Source organism: Stenella coeruleoalba (genome assembly GCF_951394435.1).
Source record: "Stenella coeruleoalba genome assembly, chromosome: 21".
In the NCBI taxonomy this organism is placed as follows: domain Eukaryota; kingdom Metazoa; phylum Chordata; class Mammalia; order Artiodactyla; family Delphinidae; genus Stenella; species Stenella coeruleoalba.
Window position 1 is genome coordinate 15,282,574 of NC_137167.1, and position 13,460 is coordinate 15,296,033.

General features: G+C 42.6%; 1 long non-coding RNA gene across 2 annotated transcripts; it reads right to left on the reverse strand.

The window, feature by feature from the left end:
• Nucleotides 1-2,665: 2,665 nt before the first annotated feature.
• Nucleotides 2,666-10,274, reverse strand: LOC307179739. 2 transcript variants are annotated; one of them, XR_013825533.1, is made up of 5 exons: nucleotides 9,927-10,274; nucleotides 8,412-8,495; nucleotides 7,818-7,986; nucleotides 6,514-6,663; nucleotides 2,666-3,587 (listed from the first exon to the last, which is right to left on the reverse strand). It is a non-coding gene; the product is annotated as an uncharacterized lncRNA (long non-coding RNA). The 2 variants fall into 2 exon arrangements; XR_013825534.1 differs by lacking the exon at nucleotides 2,666-3,587 and having other exon boundaries at nucleotides 6,236-6,663.
• Between the last annotated feature and the right edge of the window lie 3,186 nt (nucleotides 10,275-13,460).

The window sequence follows — 13,460 nt, forward strand, 5'->3', positions numbered from 1 at the left end:
CAAAAAAGAATGAAATTTTGCCATTTGCAACCATGTGGATGGACCTGGACCTCAGCAAAATAAGTCAGACAGAGAAAGACACTTATATGTGGAATCTAAAAAATAAAATGAATGAATATAACAAAACAGAAACAGACTCACAGATACAGAGAACAGATCAGTGGTTTGAGAGGGGAGAGGGATGGGGGAGGGGCAAGAGGTACAAACTATTAGGTATAAAAGAAGTAAGATACAAGGATGTAATGTACAGCACAGGGAATATAGCCAATATTTTATGATAACTTTGAACAGAGTATAATCTATAAAAATACCAAATCACTAAGTTGTATACCTGAAACTAATATAATATTGTAAATCAATATACCTCAATAAATAAAAAAGATGATGTTACACACTAATGTAGTCCTGGCAAGTAGCAGAGAGGTGTGGTGAGCTCCAAGGACAAAGAACAGGTATACTCAAAGGGCCAATATTGCCAGAACAAAGAGTTACAGGACTCATCCCTGTTACACTGTGACCACTGCAATGTCCCAGAGCCCTCCCCAGCAGCATGCCCTGTCCCTTTCCCATCCCATATAAGGAAAGACATTTGCCGTGTTTTTCTCCCGCTCAGCACACTGAAAGTATACACACTCTGCCCAGTCAGCAGATGACTTACAGGTTCCCTGGCTATAAAAACAGGCAAGCAACCCATGCTCACTGTCAACTTTCCCAGGCTACCAAGAAGTCGGCCCGCTGTTCTTGCAGCGACCCTTCTCTTTAATAAACTCTATCTTCCTTACATTCTGCCTTGTGTCTGGAAATTCTTTTCCAACCCGCGCTTGGACCACGACATTTTGGTGGCCCATACAGGAATATCTCCTGGGGGGATCTCCTCCCCCACCTCCTCTCCTCATTCCGTAGGACCCTCTGTGAACAGGCAAGTTGCCAGGGAAACAACAGAGGACTCTGGCCAGAGCCACACCCCGGTGTGTTCCGAAGGCTCCACGGCTCACTTCGCCCCAGTAACTGCCGCCCAGAACGGGTGAGGGTCCCTCTGCCTTCCTTCTGACTGCAGACTGGGCCGATTGGTATCGTGCGGGCACGGGTCAGGCATTTGAAAGCCATCAGGGCGCCTGCCGCTTGAAGACTCCCGTGAAAGGATAAGGGGGTCATGGAACGGACCAGGCTGTTAGAGCGTCTGCCCCCAGCAAGGCAACTTCCGTGCACCGTGAGGCACATATTGGTTCATGCAGAACGCTGAGCCCCCTCCCCTTGGCCGCCGCCTTCCCGGCAGGACTACGAGGCCGATTCCTCAGCCTGTCTCCTCTGTTACTTTCACCTTTTTCTCGGTCCGGATTGACTTACAGGAGCCTAGGCGCTGCCTCTGAGCCATCCCAGGAGTGCCTTTCACGTTTCAGGGAATCGCCAAACGGTGAGTCACCCGGTGGATCCCGGGAATCTCTCTTTTCTTTCCTTTCTCTGCTCGAGTCTCACGGTTCCTTAGTCGCATGGTTTGTGCCTTAGTCGCACGCTCAGGGGTCACCTCTCACGGTCGGATGCGATTGTTGGGGCAGTCGGCCCATTTTGTGCCTTAGTCGCACGGAGAGGTCACCAGGACAAAGGGGACGCCTCTCTGTCAGCCGGTGACTCTCAGTGCGCCCATTCTACGGCGTACAGGCTAAGAATGGGTTCTGGTTCGTCTCGGGAGCCTCCCTCGGACTCACCCCTCGGCTGTATCCTCAGGAACTGGGAAAATTTGACCCTGAAAATCTCAAAAAGAAGAGGTTCATTTTCTTTTGTAACACGGCTTGGCCCCAGTATAAACTGAGGGACCGAGAACAATGGCCTCTTAGGCACACTAAATTATAACACGATCCTCCAACTTCATCTCTTTTGCCAGGAACAAGGAAAGGACTCAGAGGTTCCTTATGTCCAGACCTTTATGGCCCTTAGTCAGAATCTGGATCTGAGGGACTCATGCCGCCTGTGTCTTTCTGTTGCCGCCTTATCCCCCCCGACCCCCTCTTGTCTCCCTCTCCATCAGATCTCCTAGACGACCCTCTACTCGACCTTTCCTGTCCCCCACGCCATCAACCCTCATTGCTTCAGCCCCTGCCCCCCCCTCAACCCACAGCTCCCCATCAGTCACCCCCTTATCAGGGAGAAAGCCCCCTCTCCCCTCCCCACACAAGGTTGTGGACTGCCCAACGCCAGGAAACAGATTCTAATACGCTTCCCTTAAGGGAAGTAGTAAATGGAGACATGGGCACTGTTGGAGTCCACGTTCCCTTTCCCATGTCTGACATTTCCCAAATTCAAAACAAGTTAGGTTCCTTCCGTCAGGATCCCACCACTTTTATTAAGGAATTTCAGGCCCTCACTATAGCCTTTGACCCGACCTGGTGAGACATTCATGTGTAGTCCTGACCACCTGCTGTACTCATGAAGAGAAAAACAGGATATGGGCATTAGCCCAAGCTTGGGCAAGACGAGGCACAGCTCTGTCTCCAAAACCCGGATGGTTGGGGACCCATTTGGGGCTGGTTTAATGACTCTCTGTGTAACTACACCCTCAATTTTAATCAGACTAGCCTGGAGTGGGATCCCTGGCCAGAGGAAAATAAATATAATGTATGTATTATACATGTACATGAAGGTACATGTATAATACATGTACATGTACATGAAGGTCATTTCACTTTGTGTTGGGGAAATTCAAGGAGAGATGCGACTAATAAATATATTAACGAAGACCATATCCCCATGAACAGCTCGGCCCTGGGAACTAAATACGTGGGGGTCAGTGTGAGCACCGGACACTTACTTAGTTTAACCTCCCAGCAAGATTCTCCTCCAAAATATAACATAATTCAGCTATATTCTGAAATTCGTTATGCCAATCCCCCTGTCATACCCATCATCAGTCAGAGCCCGAATTCTCCCCTTTATGTATGGATGATTACTTCCTTGGAGTTTGGCCTGCCCAATACAATCCTAGGCCATGGGACCCCAGTCTATTTCCAGAGGAAAACTCCCAAAAGGTCAGGGCTTGGCTCTGGGGACCCACAGCAGGGGAATCCTTCAGGGGCACTGGATTTTCATCTCTATGTGGTAACGGGGTCTGTCTGGATCTTCCCACACTTTGGAGGGGCTCCTGTATGATTATTGCTGCAGTCCCAGAGGCTACCATTATGACTACAAAGGATTTAGCTTCCTCAGGAGGCATTCCCAACCTTGCGTCCTTCCTCGAGGAGGCCTTAAGACCTGCCCGGGAGAGACGAAAACAAACCACTGATTAAGGGGGACGTGCTTATGATAACCCAATTCTTGATCGGCCCCAAAATAATACATAGCGTCTTTGGAGGACTCTTCTGGTTTGCAGCCACACCCCTTAGGGAGAAGCGTTCTCCATCTCACCATCATGGTCCAGGAACCTTGGAAGGCAGCGGTAGCAGCCACCGAGGAACAGCAGTCAGCCCTAGGCTCTCTGGCCGAGGGCCCTTAATGTTATAACAGCTGAGGCGGGGGGTGTCTCTGTCCTACTAAATGAGACATGCTGCTTCTATATTAATACCTCCGGCCACATTGACGAAGACCTTCAGATTCTAAAGAAAAACATCAAATTAATAGAAGATTTAAAAGAGAGAGCAGGACAGGGCCCCAGCTGGCTTTCCAGCCTCGTCTCCTCTCTGGGGATCCAGATATGGACATGGCAATTGCCCTTGCTGGGACCATTAATCCTGATGGCCTTTGTTTCGTTGTTCGACCCCTGCATTATTAACACATTATCTAAGTTCATCTCCCAACAGGTTCAAAAGATTTAATTCCAGATGGTGCTATAACAAGGGTACCAGCCGGTTGGCACATGGACTACATTGGAACAAGCCGCCTTATCATTCTGTGGGCTCTCATCCCCTCTGTAAATATACCCTGACAGAGAATGGGCATTGGGACCCAGGGCCCCTACGACACCCCTGCCCAGCAGGAAGCAGCCAGAGAGATTGTCGCCCCTTCTCCTCACAAAAAGCGTTCCTGAATGCCAGAGAAGGAGCTAGGCAGGTAGGTAGACATGAGCAGGGTATCCAATAGGGCCAAAGAATTGGCCCTGTAAATAAGGAGAGGGGGGAATGTGGTGTGCTCCAAGGACAAAGAACAAGATAAACTCAAAGGGACGATATTGCCTGAACAAAGAGTTACAGGGCTCCTATCGCTCTGTCACACTGTGACCACTGCAATGTCCCAGAGCCCTCCCCAGCAGCATGCCCTGTCCCTTTCCCCTCCCATATAAGGAAAGACATTTGCCGTGTTTTTCTCCCGCTCAGCACACTGAAAGTATACACACTCTGCCCAGTCAGCAGATGACTTACAGGTTCCCTGGCTATAAAAATAGACAAGCAACCCATGCTCATTGTCGACTCTCCCTGGCTACCAGGAAGTCGGCCCGCTGTTCTTTCAGTGACCCTTCTCTTTAATAAACTCTATCTCCCTTACTTTGTGCCTTGTGTCGGGAAATTCTTTTCCAACCCGTGCTCGGACCACGACAGGAGGCCTTTGACCTCCTGAAGGCAGCACTGTGGTTGAGTGGCTGCCTCTGCTCGTGTTGTGCTGGGTACCTTCAGAGTGCTCCCCTAAGTGGACCACACAGCCTTGCCTGCACATCATCAAATGCAACTGGGTGGTCCATTATCACAGTGGCTGCCATTTATTCGCTGCTACGTGCCACACACTTGTGCATTATCTCCTTTCATTTGCTGAACAGTTTTTTGAGATAGGCACTATTATCCATATTTTACCAATGAGAAAACTTATTAAGTAACTTCTTCAAAGTTGCACAGTTAATAAGAGGTACAGCCTAGATTCAAACCTAGAGCCGAGGTTCGTAATAGCCACCAGGATGTGTCTGGACATTTCTGGGGAGAAGAGACTACAGAAGGGGGCTCCTTCGGACAATCAACTCCAACTGTGATGCTAATAAAGAGAAGTCACGGCTTTCATACAAACACAGATAATTTTGTTTTAGAGGCAAAAAAAAAAAAAAAATCAACCAGGTGTCCCATTAGCATACACCATTAGTGTCTAGTTGGAACACAGATGGATCCCTGTAATAGGAAGTGACGATCCAGTTAAAGAAGATGAAATAAATGCATATCCATATTGTGTATTGTGATGCTGCTCTCCAAAGAGCTTGCAACTTATTGTACAAATTTATTGAGGTAGGATTTTGGGTTGTATATAAAGCACAATCCAAAACACGCATACTCCGAAGGGCACTAGTAGCCAGCGCTGCATTGGTTGTATATTTGTTTCTCCTTTCCTTACATAAGCGCGTTTACACACCATCAATACGCAGAGCAGTGGCCAGATGAGGCTGTGCTAACTGATGGGAACAGACAAGTTCTGCCGAGCTCAGCACTTCAGCACAGCGCTGCCTTCTGAAAGTATCTTGTCACGAGAAATGCTCACCTTGAGAACACACCTCCTAGAGATGTATAGTCGGTTCATTTACTTTTAGTGCTTCTTTTGGGTGGGGAGGAGCTTGTCTTTAATTTCCGTTTATGGTTAGGTTTTGATTTAAGGAATGGTAAATCCTTCAAAGGCTAAAAAACTGACCTGGCTGAATACCTGGTCACCTTCCTAAAGGTCTCTTGTAAGAATTCTCTGTTAGGAAGTATTTCAGATGTAATGATTTATAATGGCATTTACAGAGCTTAATGTTAGTTCTGAAGGATTCACTTGTAACTTATGCAGATTTGAGTTACATTCATGCTAATTGTCTTAGTTCAGAAAAGTGTTTATATAGACATTAAATCACTGTGTTTTGGGAGACACTGTCTTCCATTAGACCTGCCTGTGCTTAGACCACATTACTTCAGTCTCCCTCAGCTCTTATTTTAATTAGTGATTATGTACACCCCATAAGTATATAATTATCTGTACATATCTGCTCTACAGTCTCTAATTTGATTTGACTCTTTTTTGTTTTATTACATTGAAAATCTTCTTTTTAGGATAGATATGTCTTCCTCCTCCACAAGCCCCAAAAATCCTAGCAGAATACTCTGAACACACGCGCGCACACACACACACACACACACACACACACACCCCCCCCCCAGGATTTTGTCTGACAACAAGAGTTCCAAGTCAGTTACTGAGTTTTAAGTCTTGTAGCTTTGGAAGTACCTCATAGGAATCAAACCTAAATGATTCCTCCCAGATACAAGCCACCTCTTGGGTGGTTTCTTGTCTTCCAATTCCTTTTTTATGTAATCAAATGGCCACACACTCCTCTGAGAGCCCATGTTAGAAGGAAATGCACCATCTACACGAGCATTCATCTGTAAAAGATCTTACTGTACCCAGAGGCTAAAGCTAGTTTAAATGTACGTCCTGTTTCTGTGTTATTTACCTCCTTTCTTATTCACTTTTTTTCAGCCTTTTCACTTAGATCTATCGGTATTATTCAATACTTCATTTTCCCAAGCCCATGTCTTCAAGTATTTCTAGAGCTCTTTTGTGTCCATCACTTACCTTATTTATAAAAATCAAATATGTTAAAGTCTGAACTTCTCTAATGGTTAAATTGGAGACAGATTATTTTCCATGGCAAAGGATTCTTCACTTTACAAACGGGACCAAGGACCTCGCATCTCTTCTTTGTATAAACATTATTGAGCACACCTGCAAGATGAAAAGAGTTCCGTGGATGGATGGTGGTGATGATAATACAATAATGTGAATGTACTTAATGCCACTCGACTGTACACGGAAAAGTGGTGAAGATGGTAAAGGTTACGTTAGGTGTATTTTACCACAATTGAAAAACGTATATTATTGAGCATCTACTGTGGGCCTGCACTGTGCTCAATGCTGTGGCCATGGCACTGAGTGAGACAGATACTGTCACTGCCCACGCATCCTGGTCTAGTGGGACAGTATAGTCTACTGACCAGGTAATGCTTCCCATGTGGCACCGTGCTGTGTAAGATATGTCACTGTAACTGAAAATCTGGCAGTGGGCACCTAATTTACCTACAGGAGCTCACAGAATGCCTAATATCGAGAGGTGATGTTAACATGAGATGGCTTTGGCCATTTCAAGTCGGCAGAGAAGGGCTTCAGTGTTGAGGGATCAGCCTGGGCAAAGGGTTATGAGGTCAGAAATAATTCAGTGTGTTTGAGCAACTAAAGGAAGGCCTGGTGTGGCTGAACAAAATTCTTGGGAGCAGAGAAAAGTGTGGAATGACAAGAAGTTGGAGAGAAGCCAGCATCCTGATCATTCAGATAAAAAAGATTTGGATTTTACTTCAGGTAAAAGGAAAAAGCCACTGAGAGGTTTTAAGCAGGGGGTTGACCTGGTCTTATTTACATTTTAAACAGACCACTCGGACTGCAGTATAGAGGCTGGGTTGAAGGGGAAAGAGTAGAAGCAGAGAGAATACTTTGAGCACCTCCCACTACTGCATCTAAAACTGTAATTAAACCTAAAAATACAACAGGAATTATATTTTTTAAGGGGTACCTTTTAGGTGGACTAAATGCAAAATACATCTGTTAGTGCTGGTTTCTTTTGTTATAGGAATCTAAATTTTTTCTTTGACTTTTTTCTCGGCCAGTACACTTTAATTTGCTTTTCCTTGTATTTTTCCTGAATATATAGTGAATGATTTTTGACGAATAAGATAGTTTACAATAAAGCTATTTGTAATCTGTCCAACATTACTCATAAATCATGTATTACCATTGCTGTTATTTAAATATCAGATGATAAAGATAATCTAAACAAGATTTCACTTGCTGAAAAGATATTCCTAAATTATTGATTGTTGTCTTACCCTCAGAGGTTGATATTGTCTTTCGAGGGGCATCCTCTTTGATCCATCTTATTTGAACCATCTAGTTCTTCCCCAGCTGATGGACTCTGGAGTCCAAAGAGGAGGGTCCTGGGGAAGGAGCACATCTCTGGAGTGGGCCACATACTTCAAGAGATGTCTTGTTTCAACACTAAAAAATTAAAACTCTTGAATCACCAAAAACCAAGGATTGGCAGAAAACACACACTGAATGAGGGCAGAGTTCCCATTACCAACAGTGATGATGAAGTCACATTGATAAAATGTACCAAGGCATTCCTGGCCACATTGCATCCTTAGTCTTCACTTCATGAAGCAGCAGCCCTCTAAAATACCTGGCACATAGTAAGTGCTCAGTAAACGGAGGCCATTATTTTCTTATTACTCCAAAAGTTTTATATATATGTGTGTGTATATATATTTATGTATTTTTTTGATACTTAAAGAAGACACTTTATAACTGTGCCTACTGCATTACTCAAAACCTTCCTGGGCTGTTCAAACTAGAAAACAGGACTTCGTGTCCCTACCCTCAGGGTGGTGATTTGAGAGGTCATCTAAGCACCATCATCCTACCTGCAGAATTCCCACACACTTTTCCACGGCTTGCCGTCCTCATCCTCTGCTCCGTGTCACTCTATGACTATCTGGATCCAGCAACTATATCCAGAAAATATATCCAGAAATAATTGAGAAGCAAGGGTGTAGAAGGAGGAAAGTGTATATTGGTTCAAGGATATTAACTGCTGAAGCAAATAAACCCTAACATTTCAGTTAACGTAATGGAAGTTTTTTCTTTCCTCACACAATAGTCTAACTTGAGTCAGAAGATAGTGATGAGTAGGTGGGGCTGGGTCTGCTCCACACAGTCATTCAGGGATCCAACTTCCTAGAGGCCCTGCCCTCTTACACATGTGGCTTCTTCGGGAGGGAGGGAGGGGGAAATGGTGGGTTGTTGTTCAACAGGTAAGAAGTTAGTCATACAAGAGGAATGAGTTCTAGAGATCTGTGGTGTAACGTAGTGCTCCTTGTTAACAATATGCTATTGTGCACTTTGAAATATATTAAGGAGGTAGAACTCATGTTGTGTTCTTATGACAGTTTCTAATCCCAAACAATAGAAATAGAAATTAGAAAGAAAAGACTATACATACATATATATATATATATATATAATATATATATATATATACATATACACACACACACATATATGATGTTTGTGTATGTAAGTACATATGTAATTTTTAATTGCCTGAAAAACTCTTAGGTAAAAAATTTTAAATTTCAGTTACATTTTTATATTAAAATAGTGACAATGCAGATACTCTTTATCAAATGTTATGTTGTTCATATGGTGAACTGAACTTAGAGAACTCTAATCTCTTATACTTAAATACATTCATTATTAAACAATAAATGAAAACAGACGAAGAAAATACTCAAAGGAATTTAAAAGAGGTGATGCAGAATAAAACTGAGGAGCACAAAAGTATGGAATTCATAAAGATAAAAGCAGAAGTTAATTAATGAGATAACAGAAATACATCACATCTTAAACATCTTTCATAAACCTTGTAAGTGGTAACACAAGAAGTCTTTAGATACAAGATCTCGGGAACTAAGAAATATGTATATGGGACTTCCCTGGTGGCACAGTGGTTAAGGCTCTTCCTGCCAATGCAGGGGACACGGGTTCTATTCCTGGTCCAAGAAGATCCCACATGCCGCGGAGCAACTAAGCCCGTGCGCCACAACTACTAAGCCTGTGCTCTAGAGCCCGTTGGCCACAACTACCGAGCCCACGTGCCACAGCTACTGAAGCCCGTACACCTAGAGCCCGTGCTCCGCAACAAGAGAAGCCACCGCAATGAGAAGCCTGCACACCGCAACAAAGAGTAGCCCCCGCTCGCCACAACTACAGAAAGCCCACACACAGCAACGAAGACCCAATGCAGCCAAAAATCAAAAAATAATTTTAAAAAAGAAATATCTAAATCCATATCAACCAAGGTTAACTTCACTTGCAAGGTGTGAAGATTTGCTAACAATAATGCATTATAGCTTCCATTTCTTGTTGAAATGGCTTACCGTCACCTCCTATGCAAGCCCAGACTGATGCTTAAGATTCAGAAATGCACTATTGCAGATACATCAAAAGATCTTCCTATGACGACATTGTTTTCTGTTGTGAAAATTTGTTAACAACGTAAATTCCAAAAAGGAGAGTCATAGTTTAATAAATTATTCCATTCTTATAATGTAATACTATGCAATCAATAAACTAGTACTGGGCTTCCCTGGTGGCGCAGTGGTTGAGAGTCCGCCTACCGATGCAGGGGACACGGGTTCGTGCCCCGGTCCGAGAAGATCCCACATGCCGCCGAGCTGCTGGGCCCGTGAGCCATGGCCGCTGAGCCTGCGCGTCCGGAGCCTGTGCTCTGCAACGGGAGAGGCCACAACAGTGAGAGGCCCGCGTACCGCAAAAAAAAAAAAACAAAAAAAAAAAAAACAAAAAAACTAGTACCATAGAATAATATCAAATAACTTGGGGAAGTGTTCTCAATATATTCAGATTCCAAAAAAGCAACTCAGAAATTGGACTGTAATCTCATTTATTTAAATACAGAAAGGGGGGGGGGGGGGCGAGGAGGGGAAACACCAGAAATTGTAGATGAAAATGTATAGTGGGGTTACTAGCGATCTTCTCTCTTTGTGCTTCCCTGAATTTTTTCAGTTCTAACATGAACTTATTACTTTTATATTCATGAAAATAAACCATAAATGTTACATTTTTAAAAATGCCTTCACCAATATTTCATAGGACAAGCCAGGTATAGCAATGTCACAATTAATCATTCATGTATTTAAGAAATATTTATAAGGTGTGTCCTACATGCCAGGCAAGTATTTAAGAAATATTTATAAGGTGTGTGCTACATGCCAGACACTGGAGATACAGGAGTATCAAAGCAACGTAAAATCCCTGCCCTTTTGGAGTTTGCACTTTAGAGAAAGGGAGAGAGAGATAATATGCCAGTATAAGTATATATGATATCTTCTGGTAATAGTGTCATAAAGAAAACATAGCAGCATAAGGATAAGGAGTGATAGAGAAGGCTGTTTATAGGATGGAGTTGTTTTGCTTTTTTAAAATAGAAATATAGTTGATTTACAATATTGTGTTAGTTTCACGTATACAGCAAAGTGATTCAGTTATATATATATATATATTCTTTTTTCAGATACAGCAAAGTGGTTCAGTTTTATATATATATATATTTTTTTTTCAGATTCTTTTCCATTATAGGTTATTACAATATAGTGAATGTAGTTCCCTGTGCTATACAGTCAATCCCTGTTGCTTATCTATTTCATGTATAGCAGTGTGTATCTGTTAATCCCATACTCCTAATTTATTCCTCCCCCCTCCCTTTCCCCTCTGGTAACCATAAGTTTGTTTTCTATGTCTGTGAGTCTGTTTCTGTTTTGTATATAGATTCATTTATATTATTCTTAGATTCCACATCTAAGTGATATAACATTTGTCTTTCCCTGTCTGACTTGTTTTGCTTTTGCTCTTCTTTCAGAGAAGAGTGTCTGAAACAGAACATTTGCAACTCTGTTATTCTTAATGTCTTTTGTCTCCCAACAGGAACTGGTGATAATCTAAGATCTACAAACTCAAAACAGACTTCTAGTTACTGATGCTTATCAGACACCTGTATTTTAATTTTAATACCATGACTAAAATGAGGGAAAGCAAGGGGGAATCCACAGGTGGAGCAGATGAAACTCCAGTGCTTAAAAAAAAACAAAAAAACCCCACCTCTGATTCTTTTGGCTTTTTTTTTTTTTAAATGATTTTAAACCACTTTTATTTATGCTGCTTTCAAGTTCCCCTGCCTAGAGCAGGAAGCTCCACCCAGACCTACTGAAGCAGAATTCTTGTTCCAACAAGCCCTCCAGGTGATTCTGATAGATGCTAACGTCAGAGAACCACTGCCTTAGAGACAGGCTGAGTGCAGATCCTTGGAACGCTGGTATTCCACTTTTGATTGTCACAACAGCTGCTGATTCTGACTATGAAGTATCTTCTGATTGAATGGGTTTATATTAACTGTGATCATACCTTTGGAAACTATTCTTCCAAATTCAATCAGTTCAAATGTCAAAAGAACTTCACAGAACAGATTAAATCATCACATTCTTCTTTAAACAAAGCATGCAAAATGCCAACATAAGAAATGTACAAAAGTTGTAACCCAACTATACTCCAATATAAAATAAAAATTAAAAGAAAATTAAGAATGAAAAAAAGAGAAATGTACAGAAGTGAGATTAAAGGGTGATAGTGGTGGACCTTGAACCTTACTTGTTGACCTTCCCAAGCCCTAAATCCTGCCCCTTCTCCATCCCTACAGCAGCCCCCAAGGCACCTCTCTGGAGTTTCTGCAGGATACACTTTGAAAATCATTTGCTCTTAGACTAGTCATCTGGCCCTTAATTACATATTGCCTTGGCCTTGTATCAACTTCTTAGGTTTGATAATTTCCTAGAATCGTTCTTGCAGAACTCAGGGAAACACTTTATTACATTTATCAGTTTATTTCAAAGGCTACAACCCAGGAACAGCCAGATGGAAGAGATTCAAAGGACAAAGTATGAGGGGTGTGGGGGAGGTACATGGGGCCCTCATGCCCTCTCTGAGGGGCCACCCTCGCTGAACCAAGAGGCATCACCCATGGGGAAGTTCTCTGAACCCTGTGATTTAGGGGTTTTTATGGAGGTTCCATTCTGTAGGATTAGATCGATGAACTCAATCTCTGGATGTCCAGAACCTCTTTCCTCTCTGGGGCTCAGAGTTCCAACACTCTAATCACATAGTTGGTTCCTCTAGCAACCAGCCCCCATCCTGAAGCTTCCTAGAGATCCACCAAGGGTCACCGTCACCGTAGTAGCATAAACTCAAGTATGGTTGAAAGGGGTTTGTTATGAATAACAGAAGACACGCATCATCTCTATCACTCAGGAGATTCCAAGAGTTTCAGAAGATCTGCGTCAGGAACCATTGACAAAGACCAAATATATAGTTCTTACTGTAATACACTTCTTATACTTTCATTTTGTTATTTTATCATTGCTTTTTGTTTAAGTTTTAAGCAGTCTGAGTCCTTTCAAGAATGAGGCAGAAAAAAATAAAAAGAATGAGGCAGGAAAAAATATCATGAAGCACAAAATAACATAAAGAGGGCACACAGAGCAGACATATAATCAAAACCAATATAGCCAGCAACACTATAGCCAGGAAACCAAAGGCATGGGTTCTGTGTGCAGTGTATTTCTTGTATTTTTCATAGTTCTTGTATTCTTCCGTGTCAACTAAATGGAAGAAGGAATACAACTGGCACACAGAAGACATAGCCCAGCAAGGTGGCAATGAGAGTTAGCAGTTATTCACATGGTTTTCCTTTTTTTTTTTTAATCAAATAGGACCATTATTTTTCTCCAATGGACCTCATGTTTAGGAAGATTTTATCCACTAGACTAACTTACTAGGTAATAAATTATTTCTCCAAATTTTTGCCAATGTAGATATAGATCATGCATTCTCAGTGAGGGCAG